Here is a 22151-nt window from a genome sequence, read left to right as displayed (position 1 = left end):
ACAGCTAAAAGGATACAGAGTGTTGTACAAGCAGCTAATAGACTTCCTACCATCTACAAGCAAAGATGAAGAAACTAAAGAACAAGACCAGCTTGAAGACGATGAAGCCCTCCACCGCGCGCAATCCACCCTGCCGAGACAACAGCAAGCCTTGAGGAGACCCAACTAGCAGGTGAGGGTAACGCTGGCAGCTCCATAGACTCCGACCGAATCGTTGACAACTTCCTACATCTCCTAAGGGGCTCCCTAGCCCCTCGCCTGGCATGAGGCGCCGATCCGTCGGACGATGCAAACGCTCTCCCAAGAGCAAAGGTGTACAACCGACGCCATTGCCACCCGAAAAGCCATACCAGGGCACCACCAACTCGCATCACCGAGCTCCACAAAGGCAAACATGGCACTGGGAGGGAACCAGCACGCAGGGAGAAGCAAAATGCATGGTGGGGCTGCTGATGACAGAGCAACAATGGTGGGAAGCCGCATGACTGAACTTGGGGAAGAACCACCAAGACACCACCAACTCCAACCATGTCGCCGCCGGACGCCCACCAACCAGACCGAACTCACCACCACCCCATGCTCACCGAAGGCCGCACCCCCATGAAGTGACGGCGCCGCGAGCATCGCAGCCGCCCAATCCAGAGGGATTTGGGTTTTCACCCCGGTGCACAAGCAGGGGAGAGAGGCAAAGGGGGAAAGGGGTCACCTTGACGGCGCCCTCAGGCGTCATCGTCGTCGTGGCCAGCAGAGCCAGCCTTGGATTTCTCCAGGCCCCACGTCTCCCTCACCCCTACCACAGACGTGGCGCCGGTGACCTGGGGCGGCCGGAAACCAGATTTGACAGGGGCCGAAAGGGTTGGGGGCGGAGGCGTCAGATCCGGGGCAGGTGCCCCCGCGGCCACCGTGCCCCACAGCCACCACCCGCCACCGCCTTGCCACCTGTGTGGCCAAGGGGGATGGCCATCACCAGCGACGACTGCTAGCTGAAGTCGACGTCGCACCACCACCCGAGGCCGCTGCCCAGGCTCCAAAGCCCCATGCGCGAGACAGGGCGAACAGATCCTCGCCACCACCCTCCCCGGCGGACGCGCGGCTTTCTGGAGACCCCCTCCGGTGGTGGCGAGGGAGAGGAGAAGGGGGGAGGGGTGGCCGGCGGCGGCTAGGGTTAGCGCCACCCGAGTCGTCCCTGCGGGAGCGACGCGGGGGCCAAGGGGGGTGTCTTATATTTTGATACAAAGGTACTCCCTCCGTTCCATAATGTAAGACGTTTTTTGGCACTATACTAGTACCAAAAAAGTTACATTATGGGACGGAGGGAGTAGTATGTAAGTTCGCGCGCATACACTCGTTGTCCGGTCCTGCTCGCAGCTAAAATAGCTATGCTATCGCAGGAGATCCATGCAAGGTCACCAGAGGACACGATAGGACCCAACTCATGGACACACCAAAACCACGACTAATCTATAAAATGTCTGCTTTCTATCAGGCGTAATGTGCTACATTGACGTGTAGTGCCAGGAGGCGGGGACGATGCTGCTGCTCCGGCAATGCATATACATACACAAGGCTACTATGCCTCACGGATCATGTAGGCCGTGCCCTTCGTGATTCCTGTTGCTAGTAGGGATGAAAACGGTGCGGAACAAGAGAAGTGGGTGCTACCATATTTGTTTTCATACTTTTTTTTAAAGCGAAGACAAATATTAATACAGAAACTCCGAAAACGAATATGGAAACAAATACTATTGAAAACAATCACATAACGAATACGGAGTGGACACGAAAACGAAAGAGGGTGTTGACCGGAACTTAAACTCCTTGAACCATAAACAAAAACACAAGTAAACCAACAGACTTTATCAATTGTTAACGTGGCTACAGAATAATACTTGTAGTAGCACCGGACAACTATGTATATAACCTAGTTGAATATGTGCATCGTAGTACAAGTTCGGCCTTACACGAGCCACTCTGTGTATTGTGTCATTGGTTGCTGTTTGGTGGTTAAGCTACAAAGTAGCCATAGGAGCGTATTAAAAACAGAAATTCCATATTCACAAAATAGGGAAGTTCCATTCGTGTATGTTCCATCGAAAAACATCGTTCCATTTTTGTTTCCTTTTCCACATTAAAAAAATCCGTTTCCGTTTTGCAAATTTATGTTTCATTTTTGTATGTATTCCTCTCCATTTCCCCTTTTCATCTAAAATAGCGAAAAGTTTTCACTCCGTTTTCATCCCTAGTAGCTACCGAACACAAGTTCATGTCCGATAATATGTTTTGAAATCCGGGCCCTGGGGAGCACTTTATGTATTTGGCAGAAAACTTTATTTCCATTTCACAACAAATTCTGAAAAAAGAATGTGCTTTTTTAGGGAAAAAGAATTTGCTTCTACATATATATTTGTAGTTCATACGTGTGAAGTTTCATGAAAATATATTTGCTGTGTCACAAAAAAGGTAAATACGTGTATAAAATTGGGCCCTTTCATTGATTTTTGGGCCAGATTTTTCTCTTTTTGCGTAGGCTACAGTTCAATATACTATTTAATGAAATTTCTATGTATCAGTGCAAAAAGAGTCGTTTTTTCTGAAACTGGCAAATAGCATTTTCAAAAAATTTAAAATACGTCTGGCCTCCAAAACGCCGTACTCCATGGGTAGCTACTAGCTCATGTCTCCCCTCTAACGCCAACAGGCAACTGGCTAGTTAGATTCATTCATCAAGATATGTTGCTTCTGGCTGGGTGAGATTGGTGCAAAGAAAAAGCTATTTCTAAATAGAATGAAAATAATTAACCCCCTTTTATGTTCTTATATGTAACTTGTGACTCATTGTATATCCTGCCGGTGCACATAATTTTGTGACGACTTTGTAACGAGGTCAGTGCTATGCATCAGGCACCGATCCGATTGCCATATCAATTACCCCCACGTTGTTCGATTAGCCCATGTGTAGCCTTCAAAGTCATCTATCGTTATGAGGGGTTGGATTGAGTTCAAAAGGAATTGGAAGTGGTCAAATGCACCGGATGCGGTCCAAATCACTCCAAAATCGAAAATCCCCAAAGCCCACCAACAACCCTAACATTAGCCCTAGCCTACCAGACTTAGTACAATAGATGATTGCCTAAGATTCGAACTGCGCCATGTCGTTGTTACTGCTCTCCTCCCAGTCATTCCAAGAAGGCATTGCGACCCGGTGGCGAGGGTGAGTGGTGTCGTCAACGGTAGCAAGAGGTGTAGAGAGGATAGGGAGTGAGAGAGGAGAGTGAGCGAGTGAGCGAGGGAGTGAGGTGGCCACGAGAGTTGTTTTCCTTTACGGGAATGTTCCGACCATGCCGGTCGGACCGGTCTTTAATGGAGGTTACATGTGTCGCTTGCCCTCTCACCACGCGGGCGATTGGCCATGCCAAACGTGCTAAATAAGGTAAGATTTTCTTTGCAGTGCAAAACGTAAGGTTTTGTAAAGTGGTGGTACTTCTCTAATAGTGACATGATTGTGGTGGTTTTGTGCATTTTACTCGTACGCCCGTGCTGTCTGCTCCCATGCACACCCAACGCGGGAAAATAAGTCATTATCCACCCCTTCCCATGTCTCTACTCCCACCCCACACGCATGGAGAGCATGGGTGGTTGAACAACTGATGAGAGACCATGTCGTCTAGCAGAGCAGCAGGACCGAAGCTCATCGCAGCCAACGTCCCACGCTCATAGCATAGCGCCCCAGCCCAAGCGTAGCCTTCAACGTCTGAGTCGGTTATGGTCATGAGGGGTTGTATTGAGTTAAAATGAATTGGAAGTGGTCAAATGCACTGGATCCGATCCAAATCACCCCAAATTAAAAATCCCCAAATCCTACCAACAACCCTAACCCTAGCCCTAACCTACCAGAGAGAGTACAGTTGATGCTTAGAAAGTCGAACTACACCATGTCTTTATTGTTGCTCTCCTCCCGGTGTTTGCAGGAAGGAATTGCGGCTGGCGGCGAGGCTGAGCATCGTCGCATAGGTGGAGAGAGGAGAGGGAGTGCCAGCGGCAAGTGAGTGATTGAGCGAGGGAGTGAGGTGGCCACAAGAGCTTATATTCCTTTATGGGAACGTTCCGACCACACTGGTCGGATAAGGCATTAGCGACTATTACACAACCATCTCCCCTCCCTCCACGCGGACGATGGGCAACGTTAAAATGTGCTAAAATGGTCATGTTTTCTGCCACTATCAAATTTTCTGTATGGTGCAAAATGTAATGTTTTGTAAAGTGGTGATTTTTCTCTAAATGTGACATGGTTGTGGTGGTTCTCTGCATTTTACTCATACGCCCTTGCCTCCCCCCTCGCACATCCAGCGGAGGAAAAAAAATCCTCATCCACCCTCCCCCTGTTTTCTACTCCTAGCCCACGTGCATGGAGAGGATGGGTGGTTGAACAACTGGCGAGAGACCATGCCGGGTAGCAGAGAAGAAGCACCCTCTCTTCCTCTAGTCCCAGAATAAACCGTCACATGTGGTAGCATTTGGTGCCTCTGGTTGCAGCTTCGCATGCTAACACTTGCAACCACGACGGCAGCGGTGATCGCAGGCTCACAGCACGCGTCGATGTCAATCATAGCCCACGCGGATGGCCGATCACAGCAGTGATGTGTGACCTTGCAGCCCCACCCCTCGTCATGGCCTTTGCTCGCATTACTATTGTCGCCATTGTAGCACACCCTTCAACTGGCAGCAGCGGTGGTCGGCTTGCAGCATCGCCCCCACCAAAATGCACGACAAAAGAAACAACGACCACCGCCTTCCACATGAGCAGACCTTGTGTGTGCCACGTGGTGGCTTGAGCTCAACCTCGCGAGGACCATGCAAGGTGGATTGCTGCGAGGAAGGAGCGATGGAAAAACATGAACGGGCTAATTCTTGCACGATCCATGGAGGATTGCTGCGAGAAGGGTAGAGGGCAACACAAATGAGCTAGCTAGAGAAGAAGAGAGCATGCGAATGAGAAGGGGAGAAGCTACCAGAAAAACAAGTGGACGAAGGCGACTCCCTTGGCGGTAAGGTAGGCGGTAAGTTATCTGCTAACCCACAAGTGCAGGGGATCGCAACAGTTTTCGATATGTAAGAGTGTCGAACCCAACGAGGAGCTAAAGGTATAATAAATATTCCCTCAAGTTCTATCGACCACCGATACAACTCTACGCACGCTTGACGTTCGCTTTACCTAGAACAAGTATGAAACTAGAAGTACTTTGTAACTGTGATAGGATAGGTTTGCAAGATAATAAAGAGCACGTAAATATAAACTAGGGTCTGTTTAAATAAAGAAGCAATAAAGTAAATATAGCGAGTGTAGAAAAGTGGTGGTAGGAGTTGTGAAATTGCCCCTAAGCAATTGACTAGTTTACTGGACAGATAATCACTATTGCAATTTTATTTGAGGAAGAGGCATAAGCTAACATACTTTCTCTACTTGGATCATACGCACTTATGATTGGAACTCTAGCAAGCATCCGCAACTACTAAAGATCATTAAGGTAAAACCCAACCATAGCATTAAAGTATCAAGTCCCTTTTATCCCATATGCAAACAACCTACTTACTCGGGTCTGTGCTTCTGTCACTCACGCCACCCACCATAAGCAAATCATGAACATATTGCAAACCCTACAACGGGAATCCCTCACGCTTGCGCGACACGGAGGGCACAATAGGACAGCACCAATAATAAAACATGCAACACAAACCAATCATAGCAATTCATCAATCACCGATAGGACAACGAAAATCTACTCAAACATCATAGGATGGCAACACATCATTGGAAAATAATATGAAGCATAAAGCACCATGTTCAAGTAGAGGGTACAATGGGTTGTGGGTGAGTGGACCGCTGACTATAGATGGGGGAAGGTGATGGAGATGTTGGTGAAAATGGTGGAGGTGTTGGTGAAGATCGCGGTGATGATGATGGCCCCCGGCGGCGTTCCGGCGCCACCGAAAGCAAGGGGGAGAGAGCCCCCCTTCTTCTTCTTCTTCCTTGACCTCCTCCCAGGATGGGAGAATGGTTTCCCCTCTGGTCATTGGCTCCCATGGCTTGGGAGGGGTGAGAGCCCCTCCGAGATTGGATCTATCTCTTTGTTTCTGCGTTTCCAGATTCTGCCCCTTCACCATTTCTTTTATATCCGGAGATCCGTAACTCCGAGTGGGGTGAATCTTTCGCCCAAATTTTTCTCGTAAAATTAGCTTTCTTGCGGCATAAGAAGAGCTTCAACCGCCTTACGGGTGGCCCAGGAGAGTGCCAGGCATGCCCAGGGGGGAGGGCGCGCCCCCTATCTCCTGGCCACCTCGGACACCGTTTCGCGTTGATTCTTCCTCCGGAAAATCCCAAATATTCCAAAATAATTCTCCGTCCGTTTTTATCTTGCTTGGATTCCATTTGATATTGGGTTTCTGCTAAACATAAAACATGCAACAAACAGGAACTGGCACTGGGCACTGGATCAATATGTTAGTCCCAAAAATAGTATAAAAAGTTGCCAAAAGTATATGAAAGTTAAAGAATATTGGCATGGAACAATCAAAAATTATAAATACGACGGAGACATATCAGCATCCACAAGCTTAATTCCTGCTCGTTCTCGAGTAGGTAAATGATAAAAAAAGAATAATTTTTGATGTGGAATGCTACCTAGCAAAATCTTGATCAAATATCTAATCATGGCATGAATATTAAGACACGAGTGATTCAAAGCAATAGTCTATCATTTGACATAAAAACAATAATACTTAGGGCACCCCAACAAATAATCATGTCTTTCAAAATATCAATGCTTCAGAAAGTTATCCCTACAAAATCATATAGCCTTGTATGCTCCGTTTTCTTAACACAAGGTACCCCTCATGCCTATCACGGTGTCAGCCAAGCAATTGTTTCATACTTTAGTATTCTCAAACTTTTTCAAGCTTCACACAATACATGAGCGTGAGCCATGGATATAGCACTATGGGTGGAATAAAATATGATGATGGAGGTTATGTGGAGAAGACAAAAAGGGAGAAAGTCTCACATCGACGTGGCTAATCAACAGGCTATGGAGATGCCCATCAATCGATGTCAATGCGAGGAGTAGGGATTGCCATGCAACGGATGCACTAGAGCTATAAGTTTATGAAAGCTCAAACTGAAACTAAGTGGGTGTGCATCCAACTTGCTTGCTCACGAAGACCTTGAAGGAAATATGCCCTAGAGGCAATAATAAAGTTATTATTTATTTTCTTATTTCATGATAAATGTTTATTATTCATGCTAGAATTGTATTAACCGGAAACATAATACATGTGTGAATACATAGACAAACATAGTGTCACTAGTATGCCTCTACTTGACTAGCTCGTGAATCAAAGATGGTTAAGTTTCCTAGCCATGGACAAAAGAGTTGTCATTTGATTAACGGGATCACATCATTAGGAGAATGATGTGATTGACTTGACCCATTCCGTTAGCTTAGCACACGATCGTTTAGTATGTTGCTACTGCTTTCTTCATAACTTATACATGTTTCTGTGACTATGAGATTATGCAACTCCCGTTTACCAGAGGAACACTTTGTGTGCTACCAAACGTCACAACATAACTGGGTGATTATAAAGGTGCTCTACAGGTGTCTCCGAAGGTACATGTTGGGTTGGCGTATTTCGAGATTAGGTTTTGTCACTCCGATTGTCGGAGAGGTATCTCTGGGCCCTCTTGGTAATACACATCATTTAAAGCCTTGCAAGCATTGCAACTAATGAGTTAGTTGTGGGATGATGTATTACGGAACGAGTAAAGAGACTTGCCGGTAACGAGATTGAACTAGGTATTAGATACCGACGATCGAATCTCGGGCAAGTAACATACCGATGACAAAGGGAACAACGTATGTTGTTATGCGGTTTGACCGATAAAGATCTTCGTAGAATGTGTAGGAGCCAATATGAACATCCAGGTTACACTATTGGTTATTGACCGGAAACAGTTCTAGGTCATGTCTACATAGTTCTCGAACCCGTAGGGTCCGCACGCTTAAGGTTTCGATGACAGTTATATTATGAGTTTATGAGTTTTGATGTACCGAAGGAGTTCGGAGTCCCGGATGAGATCGGGGACATGACGAGGAGTCTCGAAATGGTCGAGATGTAAAGATCGATATATTGGACGACTATATTCGGAGTTCGGAAAGGTTCCGAGTGAGTCGGGTATTTTTCGGAGTACTGGAGAGTTACGGGAATTCGCCGGGGAGTATATGGGCCATATTGGGCCATATGGGAATAGAGGAGAGAGGCCAAAAGGAAGGAGGCCTGCGCCCCCCCTCTGGTCCGAATTGGACAAGGGGCGCAGCCCCCGTTTCCTTCTTCCTCTCCCCCTCTTTCCCCTTCTCCTACTCCAACAAGGGAGGTGGAATCCTACTAGGACTAGGGAGTCCTAGTAGGACTCCACACTTGGCGCGCCCCCTCCTAGGGTCGGCCTTCTCCCCCCTTGCTCCTTTATATACGGGGGCAGGAGGGCACTCCATGACACACAAGTTGATCTACGGATCGTTCCTTAGCCGTGTGCGGTGCCCCCCTCCACCATATTCCACCTCAGTCATATCGTCGCAGAGTTTAGGCAAAGCCCTGCGCCGGTAGAACATCATCATCATCACCACGCCGTCGTGCTGACGGAACTCATCCCCGAAGCTTTGCTGGATTGGAGCCCGGGGATCGTCATCGAGCTGAACGTGTGCTGAATTCGGAGGTGCCGTATGTTCGGTACTTGGATCGGTCGGATCGTGAAGACGTACGACTACATCAACCGCGTTGTCATAACGCTTCCGCTTATGGTCTACAAGGATACATGGACAACACTCTCCCCTCTCGTTGCTATGCCGTCACCATGATCTTGCGTGTGCGTAGGAAATTTTTTGAAATTACTACGTTCCCCAACAGTGGTATCAGAGCCTAGGTTTTATGCGTTGATGTTATATGCACGAGTAGAACACAAGTGAGTTGTGGGCGATACAAGTCATACTGCTTACCAGCATGTCATACTTTGGTTCGGCGGTATTGTGAGATGAAGCGGCCCGGACCGACATTACGCGTACGCTTACGCGAGACTGGTTTCACCGTTACGAGCACTTGTGCTTAAAGGTGGCTGGCGGATGTCTGTCTCTCTCATTTTAGCTGAATCGAGTGTGGCTACGCCCGGTCCTTGCGAAGGTTAAAACAACACTAACTAGACGAACTATTGTTGTGGTTTTGATGCGTAGGTAAGAACGGTTCTTGCTAAGCCCGTAGCAGCCACGTAAAATTTGCAACAACAAAGTAGAGGACGTCTAACTTGCTTTTGCAGGGCATGTTGTGATGTGATATGGTCAAGACGTGATGCTATATTTTATTGTATGAGATGATCATGTTTTGTAACCGAAGTTATCGGCAACTGGCAGGAGCCACATGGTTGTCGCTTTATTGTATGAAATGCAAACGCCCTGTAATTGCTTTACTTTATCACTAAGCAGTAGCGATGGTCATAGAAGCAATAGATGGCGTAAACGACAACGATGCTACGATGGAGATCAAGGTGTCGCGCCGGTGACGATGGTGATCACGATGGTGCTTCGGAGATGGAGATCACAAGCACAAGATGATGATGGCCATATCATATCACTTATATTGATTGCATGTGATGTTTATCCTTTATGCATCTTATCTTGCTTTGATTGACGGTAGCATTTTAAGATGATCTCTCACTAAATTATCAAGAAGTGTTCTCCCTAAGTATGCACCGTTGCGAAAGTTCTTCGTGCTGAGACACCACGTGATGATCGGGTGTGATAGGCTCTACGTTCAAATACAACGGGTGTAAAACAGTTGCACACGCGGAATACTCAGGTTAAACTTGACGAGCCTAGCATATACAGATATGGCCTCGGAACACGGAGACCCAAAGGTCGAACGTGAATCATATAGTAGATATGATCAACATAGTGATGTTCACCATTGAAACTACTCCATCTCACGTGATGATCGGACATGGTTTAGTTGATTTGGATCACGTAATCACTTAGATGACTAGAGAGATGTCTGTCTAAGTGGGAGTTCTTAAGTAATATGATTAATTGAACTTAAATTTATCATGAACTTAGTCCTGGTAGTATTTTGCAAATTATGTTGTAGATCAATAGCTTGCGTTGTTGTTTTTCATATGTTTATTTTGATATGTTCCTAGAGAAAATTGTGTTGAAAGATGTTAGTAGCAATGATGCGGATTGGATCCGTGATCTGAGGTTTATCCTCATTGCTGCACAGAAGAATTATGTCCTTAATGCACCGCTAGGTGACAGACCTATTGCAGGAGCAGATGTAGACGTTATGAACGTTTGGCTAGCTCAGTATGGTGACTACTTGATAGTTTAGTGCACCATGCTTAACGGCTTAGAATCGGGACTTCAAAGACGTTTTGAACGTCATGGACCATATGAGATGTTCCAGGAGTTGAAGTTAATATTTCAAGCAAATACCCGAGTTGAGAGATATGAAGTCTCCAACAAGTTCTATGGCTAAAAGATGGAGGAGAATCGCTCAACTAGTGAGCATGTGCTCAGATTGTCTGGGTACTACAATCGCTTGAATCAAGTGGGAGTTAATCTTCCAGATAAGATAGTGATTGAAAGAATTCTCTAGCCACCATCACCAAGTTAGTAGAACTTTGTGATGAACTATAGTATGCAAGGGATGACGAAAACGATTCCCAAGCTCTTCATGATGTTAAAATCGACGAAGGTAGAAATCAAGAAAGAGCATCAAGTGTTGATGGTTGACAAGATCACTAGTTTCAAAAAAAGGGCAAAGGGAAAGAAAGGGAACTTCAAGTAGAATGACAAGCAAGTTGTCACTCCCACGAAGAAGCCCAAAGCTGAACCAAAGCCTAAAACTGACTGATTATACTGCAAAGGAAATGGTCACTAGAAGCGGAAATGCCCTGAATATTTGGTGGATAAGAAGGATGGCAAAGTAAACAAGGGTATATTTGATATACAGATGTTTGATGTGTGCCTTACTAGTGTTTATAGTAGCTCCTGAGTATTTGATACTTGTTCGGTTGCTAAGATTAGTAACTCGAAACAGGAGTTACATAATAAACAAAGACTAGTTGAGGGGAAGTGACGATGAGTGTTGGAAATAGTTCCAAGATTGATATGATCATTATCACACACTCCCTATATTTTCGAGATTAGTGTTAAAACTAAATAAATGTTATTTAGCATTTGCGTTGAGCATGAATATGATTTGATCATGTTTATTGCGATACAGTTATTCATTTGAAGTTAAAGAATAATTGTTATTCTGTTTACATGAATAAAACCTTCAATGGTCATACACCCAATGAAAATAGTTTGTTGGATCTCGATCATAGTGATACACATATTCATAATATTAATGCCAAAAGATGCAAAGTTAACAATGATAGTGCAACTTATTTGTGGCACTACCGTTTGGGTCATATCGGTGTAGAGCGCATGAAGAAACTCCATAAAGATGGATTTTTGGAATCACTTGGTTATGAATCATTTGATGCTTGCGAACCGTGCCTTTTTGGGCAAGATGACTAAAACTCCGTTCTCCGAAACAATGGAACAAGCTACTAACTTATTGGAAATAATACAAACCGATGTATCCGATCCGATGAGTGTTAAGGCTCATGGAAAGTATCTTTATTTTATAACCTTCACAGATCATTTGAGCAGATATGGGTATATCTACTTGATGAAACATAAGTCTGAAATAGTTGAAAAGTTCAAAGAATTTCAGAGTGAAGTGGAAAAATCATCGTAACAAGAAAAATAAAGTTTCTACGATCTGATCGCGGAGACGAATATTTGAGTTACGAGTTGGGTCTTCAATTAAAATAATGTGGAATAGTTTCACAGCTCACGCCACCTGGAACACCACAACGTTATGGTGTGTCTGAACGTCGTAACTGCACTTTATTGGATATGGTGCGATCTATGATGTCTCTTATCGGTTTTACCACTATCGTTTTGGGGTTGTGCATTAGAGACAGCTGCATTCACGTTTAAAAGGGCACCATCTAAATCCGTTGAGACGATACCGTATGAACTATGGTTTAGCAGTACACCTAAGCTGTTGTTTCTTAAAGTTTGGAGTTGCGATGCTTATATGAAAAAATTTCAACCTGATAAGCTCGAACCCAAATCGGAGAAGTGCGCCTTCATAGAATACCCAAAGGAAACTGTTGGGTACTCCTTCTATCACAAATCCAAAGGCAAAACATTCGTTGCTAAGAATGGATCCTTTTTAGAGAAGGAGTTTCTCTCAAAAGAAGTGAGTGGGAGGAAAGTAGAACTTGGTGAGGTAATTGTACCTGCTCCCTTATTTGAAAGTAGTTCATCACAGAAATCTGTTCCTGTGACTACTACACCAATTAGTGAGGAAGTTAATGATGATGATCATGAAACTTCAGATTAAGTTACTACAGAACCTCGTAGGTCTTCCAGAGTAAGATCCGCACCAGAGTGGTACGGTAATCCTGTTCTGGAAGTTATGTTACTAGACCATGACGAACCTACGAACTATGAAGAAGCGATGGTGAGCCCAGATTTCGCAAAATGGCTTGAGGCCATGAGATCTGAGATAAGATCCATGTATGAAAACAAAGTATGGACTTTCATTGACTTGCCCAATGATCGGCGAGACATTGAGATTAAATGGATCTTCAAGAGGAAGACAGACGCTGATAGTGTTACTATCTACAAAGCTAGAATTGTCGCAAAAGGTTTTCGACAAGTTCAAGGTGTTGACTACGATGAGAGTTTTTCACTCGTATCTATGCTTAAGTCTGTCTAAATCATGCTAGCAATTGCCACATTTTATGAAATCTGGCAAATGGATGTCAAAACTGCATTCTTTAATGGATTTTTAAAGAAGAGTTGTATATGATGCAACCAGAAGGTTTTGTCGATCTGAAAGGTGCTAACAAAATATGCAAGCTCCAGCGATCCATCAATGGACTGATGCAAGCATCTCGGAGTTGGAATATACGCTTTGATAAGTTGATCAAAGCATATAGTTTTAATACAGACTTGCGGTGAAGCCTGTATTTACAAGAAAGTGAGTGGGAGCACTACAGCATTTCTGATAAGTATATGTGAATGACATATTGTTGATCAGAAATAATGTAGAATTTTTCTGGAAAGCATAAATGAGTGTTTGAAAGGAGTTTTTCAAAGAAAGACCTTGGTGAAGCTGCTTACACATTGAGCATCAAGATCTATAGAGATAGATCAAGACGCTTGATAAATTTTTTTGATGAGTACATACCTTGACAAGATTTTGAAGTAGTTCAAAATGGAACAGTCAAAGAAAGAGTTTTTGCCTGTGTTGCAAGGTGAGAAGTTGAGTAAGACTCAAAACCCGACCATGGCAGAAAATAGAAAAGAATGAACAGTCATTCCCTATGCCTCAGTCATAGGTTCTATAAAGTATGCTATGCTGTGTACTAGACCTATTGTATACCTTGCTATGAGTTTGGCAAAGGAATACAATTTTGATCTAAAAGTAGATCACTAGAACAGCGGTCAAGAATATCCTTAGTGAGGACTAAGGAGATGTTTCTCGATTATGGAGGTGATAAAAGAGCCAGTCGTAAAAAGTTACAATGATGCAAGCTTTTACACCAATCCAGATGACTCTAAGTCTCAATCTGGATACATATTGAAAGTGGGAGCAATTAGCTAGAGTAGCTCCGTCAAGAGCATTGTGAACATAGAATATTTGCAAAATACATACGGCTCTGAATGTGACAGACCCGTTGACTAAACTTCTCTCATGAGCAAAACATGATCATACCTTAGTACTCTTTGGGTGTTAATCACATAGCCATGTGAACTAGATTATTGACTCTAGTAAACCCTTTGGGCGTTGATCACATGACGATGTGAACTATGGGTATTAATCACATACAGATGTGAATATTGGTGTTAAATCACATGGTGATGTGAACTAGATTATTGACTCTAGTGCAAGTGGGAGACTGAAGGAAATATGCCCTAGAGGCAATAATAAAGTTATTATTTATTTCTTTATTTCATGATAAATGTTTATTATTCATGCTAGAATTGTATTAACCGGAAACATAATATATGTGTGAATACATAGACAAACATAGTGTCACTAGTATGCCTCTACTTGACTAGCTCGTGAATCAAAGATGGTTAAGTTTCCTAGCCATGGACAAAAGAGTTGTCATTTGATTAACGGGATCACATCATTAGGAGAATGATGTGATTGACTTGACCCATTCCGTTAGCTTAGCACACGATCGTTTAGTATGTTGCTACTGCTTTCTTCATAACTTATACATGTTCCTGTGACTATGAGATTATGCAACTCCCGTTTACCAGAGGAACACTTTGTGCGCTACCAAACGTCACAACATAACTGGGTGATTATAAAGGTGCTCTACAGGTGTCTCCGAAGGTACATGTTGGGTTGGCGTATTTCGAGATTAGGTTTTGTCACTCCGATTGTCGGAGAGGTATCTCTGGGCCCTCTCGGTAATACACATCACTTAAAGCCTTGCAAGCATTGCAACTAATGAGTTAGTTGTGGGATGATGTATTACGGAACGAGTAAAGAGACTTGCCGGTAACGAGATTGAACTAGGTATTGGATACCGACGATCGAATCTCGGGCAAGTAACATACCGATGACAAAGGGAACAACGTATGTTGTTATGCGGTTTGACCGATAAAGATCTTCGTAGAATATGTAGGAGCCAATATGAACATCCAGGTTCCACTATTGGTTATTGACTGGAAACAGTTCTAGGTCATGTCTACATAGTTCTCGAACCCGTAGGGTCCGCACGCTTAAGGTTTCGATGACAGTTATATTATGAGTTTATGAGTTTTGATGTACCGAAGGAGTTCGGAGTCCCGGATGAGATCGGGGACATGACGAGGAGTCTCGAAATGGTCGAGACGTAAAGATCGATATATTGGACGACTATATTCGGAGTTCGGAAAGGTTCCGAGTGATTCGGGTATTTTTCGGAGTACCGGAGAGTTACGGGAATTCGCCAGGGAGTATATGGGCCTTATTGGACCATACGGGAATAGAGGAGAGAGGCCAAAAGGAAGGAGGCCTGCGCCCCCCCTCTGGTCCGAATTGGACAAGGGGCACATCCCCCCTTTCCTTCTTCCTCTCCCCCTCTTTCCCCTTCTCCTACTCCAACAAGGGAGGTGGAATCCTACTAGGACTAGGGAGTCCTAGTAGGACTCCACACTTGGCGCGCCCCCTCCTAGGGCCGGCCTCCTCCCCCCTTGCTCCTTTATATACGGGGGCAAGGGGGCACCCTATGACACACAAGTTGATCTACGGATCGTTTCTTAGCCGTGTGTGGTGCCCCCCTCCACCATATTCCACCTCGGTCATATCGTCGCGGAGTTTAGGCGAATCCCTGCGCCGGTAGAACATCATCATCGTCACCACGCCGTCGTGCTGACGGAACTCATTCCCGAAGCTTTGCTGGATCGGAGCCCGGGGATCGTCATCGAGCTGAACGTGTGCTGAACTCGGAGGTGCCGTATGTTCGGTACTTGGATCAATCGGATCGTGAAGACGTACGACTACATCAACCGCATTGTCATAACGCTTCCGCTTACAGTCTACGAGGGTATGTGGACAACACTCCCCCCTCTCGTTGCTATGCCGTCACCATGATCTTGCGTGTGCGTAGGAAATTTTTTGAAATTACTACGTTCCCCAACAGACCTAGGGCATTTGAGGAAGCCCATCGTTGGAATATACAAGCCAAGTTCTATAATGAAAATTCCCACTAGTATATGAAAGTGACAATATAGGAGACTCTTTATATGAAGAATATGGTGCTACTTTGAAGCACAAGTGTGGAAAAAGGATAGTAAGATTGCCCCTTTTCTTTCCTTTTTTTCTTTTTTTCTTTTTTTCTTTTTTCGGTCGGCTTCTTTGGCCCCCTTTTTTTATTTAGGCTTCTTTGGCCTTTCCTTTTTTTCTTTTTTTTATTTTCTTTCATGGGGCAATGCTCTATAATGATGATCATCACACTTTTATTTACTGACAACTCAATATTACAACTCGATACTAGAACAAAGATATGACTCTATGTGAATGCTTCCGGCGGTGTACCAGGATGTGCAATGATCTAGCATAGCAATGACATCAAAAAACGGACAAGCCATGAAAACATCATGCTAGCTATCTTACGATCATGCAAAGCAATATGACAATGAATGCTCAAGTCATGTATATGATGATGATGAAAGTTGCATGGCAATATATCTCGGAATGGCTATGGAAATGCCATGATAGGTAGGTATGGTGGCTGTTTTGAGGAAGATATAAGGAGGCTTATGTGTGATACAGCGTATCATATCATGGGGTTTGGATGCACCGGCGAAGTTTGCACCAGCTCTCGAGGTGAGAAAGGGCAATGCACGGTACCGAAGAGGCTAGCAATGATGGAAGGGTGAGAGTGCGTATAATCCATGGACTCAACATTAGTCATAAAGAACTCACATACTTATTGCAAAAATTTATTAGCCCTTGAAACAAAGTACTACGCGCATGCTCGTAGGGGGAGGTTTGTAGGAGTTAACCATTGCGCGCCCCCGACCTTCATGCAAAGATAAACAATCAAAATATAATGCGCGTCAATTTGGTTACATAGTTAGTAGACCATACGTGCATGCTTCGGTAATCACAAACCTTAACACCAACATCCTTACTGAACACAACCATCTACTAGTACCTCCCACATATTATCACCTCTATATCGCAAAACTATTGCAAGGAATCAAACATATCATATTCAGTGATCCACAAGTTTATGTAGGATTTTATGACTAACCATGTGAATGACCAATTCCTGTCATCTCTCTAAATAGATATAAGTGAAGCAAGAGAGTTTAATTCTTTCTACAAAAGATATGCCCACGCTCTAACAAATATAAGTGAAGAAAAAGAGCATTCTACACATGGCGGTTTTCTATGTAAAGAGAAACAGGCAATCCAAACTTCAAATGATATAAGTGAAGCACATGAAGCATTCTATAAAGCCATACTCAAAAGATATAAGTGAAGTGCAATGAGCATTCTATAAATCAACCAAGGACTATCTCATACCAGCATGGTGCATAAAAGAAAATTGAAAACTAAATGCAAAAGACGCTCCAAGACTTGCACATATCGCATGAACAAAACGAATACAAAAACATACCGATACTTGTTGAAGAAAGAGGGGATGCCTTCCGGGGCATCCCCAAGCTTAGACACTTGAGTCTCCTTGAATATTTACTTGGGGTGCCTCGGGCATCCCCAAGCTTGAGCTCTTGCCTCTCTTCCTTTACCTCATATCGAGACATCCTCGATTAGACACCTCATCCACACAAAACTTCAATAGAAAACTCGGTAAGATCCGTTAGTATAATAAATCAAATCACTAATCTAAGTACTGTAGCAAACCAATTCATATTTTGTTTTTGCATTGTGTATACTGTAATATAGCTTTTCCATGGCTTAATCCACTGATATAAATTGATTGATTCATCAAAACAAGCAAACTATGCACCAAAAACAGAATCTGTCAAAAACAGAACAGTCTGTAGCAATCTGAACATTCACCATACTTCTGGTACCCCAAATATTCTACCAAAATTAGGAAAAATAAACAAGTTGTATAGAAAGACAGTGTAAAAATAATCAGAACCATTTGACTTTCCAGTTAAAAATGTAAAATCGCACACCATAGCCAAACTTTCTGTCCTGCAGCGTACAAACCAACAAGCATTGTAAACATCCCAAAGGCAAACCTTAGCACATTATTTTTATAATATAATGGAATTGTACAAAGGGATAATTATTTTTTATGAAAAGTTTCTGTAATCAATATTCACAAAGTTTCCGTGAGCATGAACAAAGTTCAAGGAGCTCTCCCACTTCAACAATGCTTGTCTCTCTCACTTTCACTTTCCTTTTTGAAAAGGTTTAAGGTTCCCCTCTTTATTTTTTTGTTTTTAAACTATATAAAAGCACTCAACAGAAATAAATGACTCTCTAAAACTTTCGGGTTGTCTCCCTGACAGCGCTTTCTTTAAAGCCATTAAGCTAGACATATAGTGCTCAAGTAATGAATCCACCCGGATCCCAAAGTATATCAAAGCCAATTTTAATTAACAATGATTTGTAATTTAGTAGTGAGCACAAAGTAACATATATCATGTAATGACGAAGTCTAACTCTCTTCCTATGCATCGACATGTCATAAAAGAACAATTCATGCACACCAAGTAAAGGCCAATGCATAGTATAAGCAGTTTCTTGCAATTCTATCGTGTTGGAAACATAAAGAGGCGGAGATGTAGTTCCTCTCTCATAATAATTGCAAGTAGGAGCAGCAAGCGCATGCATATTATATCTATCAAAATCGTCATGTGCAATGGTAAAAGGCAATCCATCAATATAATCGTTACTAAGCGCAAACTTCTCCGATATAGTGTAGTCAGGAGAATTCAAAAAGATAATAGGACTATCATGCGTAGGTGCAATAGCAACAATTTCATGTTTAACATAAGGAACTATAGCAAGTTCATCTCCATAAGTGTAATTCATATTGGCATCTTGGCCACAAGCATAGCAAGCATCATCAAAAAGGGATATTTCAAACAAATTTAAGGGATCATAGCAATCATCATAGCAACCATCCTTCGGTAAGCACGAAGGGGAATTAAACAATGTATGAGTTGAAGAGTTACTCTCATTAGAAGGTGGGCACGGGTGATCAATCCGCTCTTCCTCCTTTTGTTCTTCGCTCTCCTCATCATCTTTTTCATCCAATGAGCTCACAATTTCATCAATTTCTTCTTCCATAGCTTCCTGCAAAATATTAGTCTCTTCTTGGACAGCGGAGACTTTCTCAATAAATGCATTAATATTGTAATTGTATTCATAATTTTCATAGAAATATTTCAATATAGCATAATTTTCAGGCCTATAAACATCATCATCTAAAGCTTCATACTTTTTAAACAAAGATTCAATTTCATAAGCAGCCTTAAAAGCAACAAATTCTTCAATTTGTTCAACATCATAGTAATCATATATACCTCTAGCATAAGAAGCTAAGGTTTCATTATCATTAAATTTGCATGAAAAGGGAAGGTGTGGAGCCTTCATCCTAGAGAAACAAGTAATATCATATCTCAAGCATAGATCCCGAGCATACCAACACAACATGTTAATTTGATCCCATAATAGTTTCCCTTTTTGTGTCGAGCGATAATCCCTAAAGTATTCATGTTGATCCAACGTTACTCCCATTATAAAGTTGAATAGGGTTTTCTCAGGATTATCAAAGTAGTAGATAACATTTCTCACATGATGATCATCGAGGGTTTTAGGAGGTTCCCCATCTCCATGTGGAGCAAGTACACCTATTTTTTTTTGGTATTTCGTGTTCCATATCCATAATTAAAGATAGAGAACAACTTAGAACAACAAATAAAAATTATTTAGTGATAAAGCAAACAAGCACACACAAGAATATTCACCCCACGCTATGACTCCCTGGCAACGGTGCCAGAAAAAGGTCTTGATAACCCACAAGTGTAGGGGATCGCAACAGTTTTCGATAAGTAAGAGTGTTGAACCCAACGAGGAGCTAAAGGTAGAATAAATATTCCCTCAAGTTCTATCGACCACCGATACAACTCTACGCATGCTTGACGTTTGCTTTACCTAAAACAAGTATGAAACTAGAAGTACTTTATAGCTGTGATAGGATAGGTTTGCAAGATAATAAAGAGCACGTAAATATAAACTAGGGGCTGTTTAAATAAAGAAGCAATAAAGTAAATATAGCGAGTGTGGAAAAGTGGTGGTAGGAGTTGTGAAATTGCCCCTAAGCAATTGACTAGTTTACTAGACCGGTAATCACTATTGCAATTTTATTTGAGGGAGAGGCATAAGCTAACATACTTTCTCTACTTGGATCATATGCACTTATGATTGGAACTCTAGCAAGCATCCGCAACTACTAAAGATCATTAAGGTAAAACCCAACCATAGCATTAAAGTATCAAGTCCCCTTTATCCCATACGCAAACAACCTATTTACTCGGGTCTGTGCTTCTGTCACTCACGCCACCCGCCATAAGCAAATCATGAACATATTGCAAACCCTACAGCGGGAATCCCTCACGCTTGCGCGACACGGAGGGCATAATAGGACAGCACCAATAATAAGACATGCAACACAAACCAATCATAGCAATTCATCAATCACCGATAGGACAACGAAAATCTACTCAGACATCTAGGATGGCAACACATTATTGGAAAATAATATGAAGCATAAAGCACCATGTTCAAGTAGAGGGTACAGCGAGTTGCGGGTGAGTGGACCGCTGAATGTAGATGGGGGAAGGTGATGGAGATGTTGGTGAAGATGGTGAAGGTGTTGGTGAAGATCGCGGTGATGATAATGGCCCCCGGCGGTGTTCCGGCGCCACCGAAAACAAGGGGGAGAGAGCCCCCTTCCTTTTCTTTTTCCTTGACCTCCTCCTTAGATGGGAGAAGGGTTTCCCCTCTGGTCCTTGGCTCCCATTGCTTTGGAGGGGCACACGTGAAAGCGCGTGTGTCACTGGCAGACATCAACCCACGTCCAGCTCAGCTGGGATCTTTATAAGCCACCAACGCTGCACAGACACGCAAGCAACCATCGCAAAGCGGCAGCTCGACCGGCAGCCATGGCGCGCGCTTTCGTGCGCTCCATCTCCTTCCCTCTCAGCCCCTCGAGGTCTCCCAAGGCGCGCGCTCCGTCGTCGTCGTACCACGGGCGGTCCGTGAGCCTGCCGTGCCGGTCGCATCCGATTCTGGCGCACCTCCACACCCACATCCGCGCGGTGCGCGCCTGGTCGCAGCAGGGCCTGGCAGCGTTGGTCTCCTCCGTGGCCGCGGGGCTCGCGCACGTCGACGCCCTCCACGCCGCGCTTGGCGACCTGCTCGACCTGCCCGAGGCCCAGGACGCGCTCTCCGGAGCCGGTGGCAGCGTCGACTGCCTCCTCGACTCCTTCCTCCGCCTCGCCGACGCGCACGGCTGCTTTCAAGAGACCGTAGTGGCGCTCAAGCAGGACGTCGCCGAGGCGCTGACCGCCGTGCGCCGCGGCGACGGGGCGCGCCTGGCGTCGGCCGTGCGGACGCAGCGCAGGGCCGGCAAGGAGCTCGCTGGCCTTGCAGCTGCGGCCAGGGAGTGCGCCGTCACCATCGCGGCTGAGTATCCCCGGCGGAGGCCAAGGCAACGCTGCGGAGGTCGAGGTGACCGGGCTGCTCATGGAGTCTGCAGCGGCCACGGCGTCGGCATCTGCCGCGCTGTTCGCGGCCGTGGCGGCTATGTCCGGGTCCGTGGAGGCGGAGTCGTGCTCATGCAAGGGCACGGCGGCGCTGGTGTGCCTGGTGAAGAAGAGCAAAAAGAACTCGTCGGCGCCGGCGTGTGGGGAGGAGGGGATGGCGGTGGCGGCCGTGGCGGAGAGGCTTGAGGAGCTGGAGGAGTGCATCAAGGAGCTAGAGGACAGCAGCGAGAAGGTGTTCCGGAGCCTCGTGCAGACCAGGGTCGCCCTCCTCAACATCCACACCCTGCACATCTTCTAACTTTACTATTACCACCATCCATCTTAGCTAGCTGTACTAGTGAAATTAGTGGCAGCAACAAATCCAGTGTAACTGTAAATAAGTAGTACTAGATGATGAATAGAAGAAGGAATTTGTAGTACTAATCTTGGTTCTGCGCAACATTTAGTGTTCAGAAATTAGTACACTTTTCATGATGTTAAAAGAGAAGTGGAGTGTGACAAAGTAGGGAATGACTATGCTGTTTTTGTGACCGGTCGATTCTATCTGTACTGTTGGATCAAGATTCAACGGATCAGCAGTCATCTTCCACCTCAAACTCGACGCACACTGTTCATCTTCTTCCTCTGGCCGCCATCCAGTCCAGGCCGAACCGCCAGCCTCCGTGGCCCTTGACCTCCCCCCACCGCTAGGCTTGGCGCCGCCCCGGGCCATCCCTGTAGGCCCGTCCTGATATA

General features: G+C 44.5%; 1 pseudogene; it reads left to right on the top strand.

Moving 5' to 3' along the window:
• Positions 1-20791: 20791 nt before the first annotated feature.
• Positions 20792-21773, top strand: LOC123155753 (uncharacterized; annotated as a pseudogene).
• Positions 21774-22151: the final 378 nt, after the last annotated feature.

The sequence above is a fragment of the Triticum aestivum genome, chromosome 7B (genome assembly GCF_018294505.1).
Source record: "Triticum aestivum cultivar Chinese Spring chromosome 7B, IWGSC CS RefSeq v2.1, whole genome shotgun sequence".
NCBI classification, from domain to species: Eukaryota; Viridiplantae; Streptophyta; class Magnoliopsida; order Poales; family Poaceae; genus Triticum; species Triticum aestivum.
This window is presented reverse-complemented; position numbering and strand designations above follow the sequence as displayed.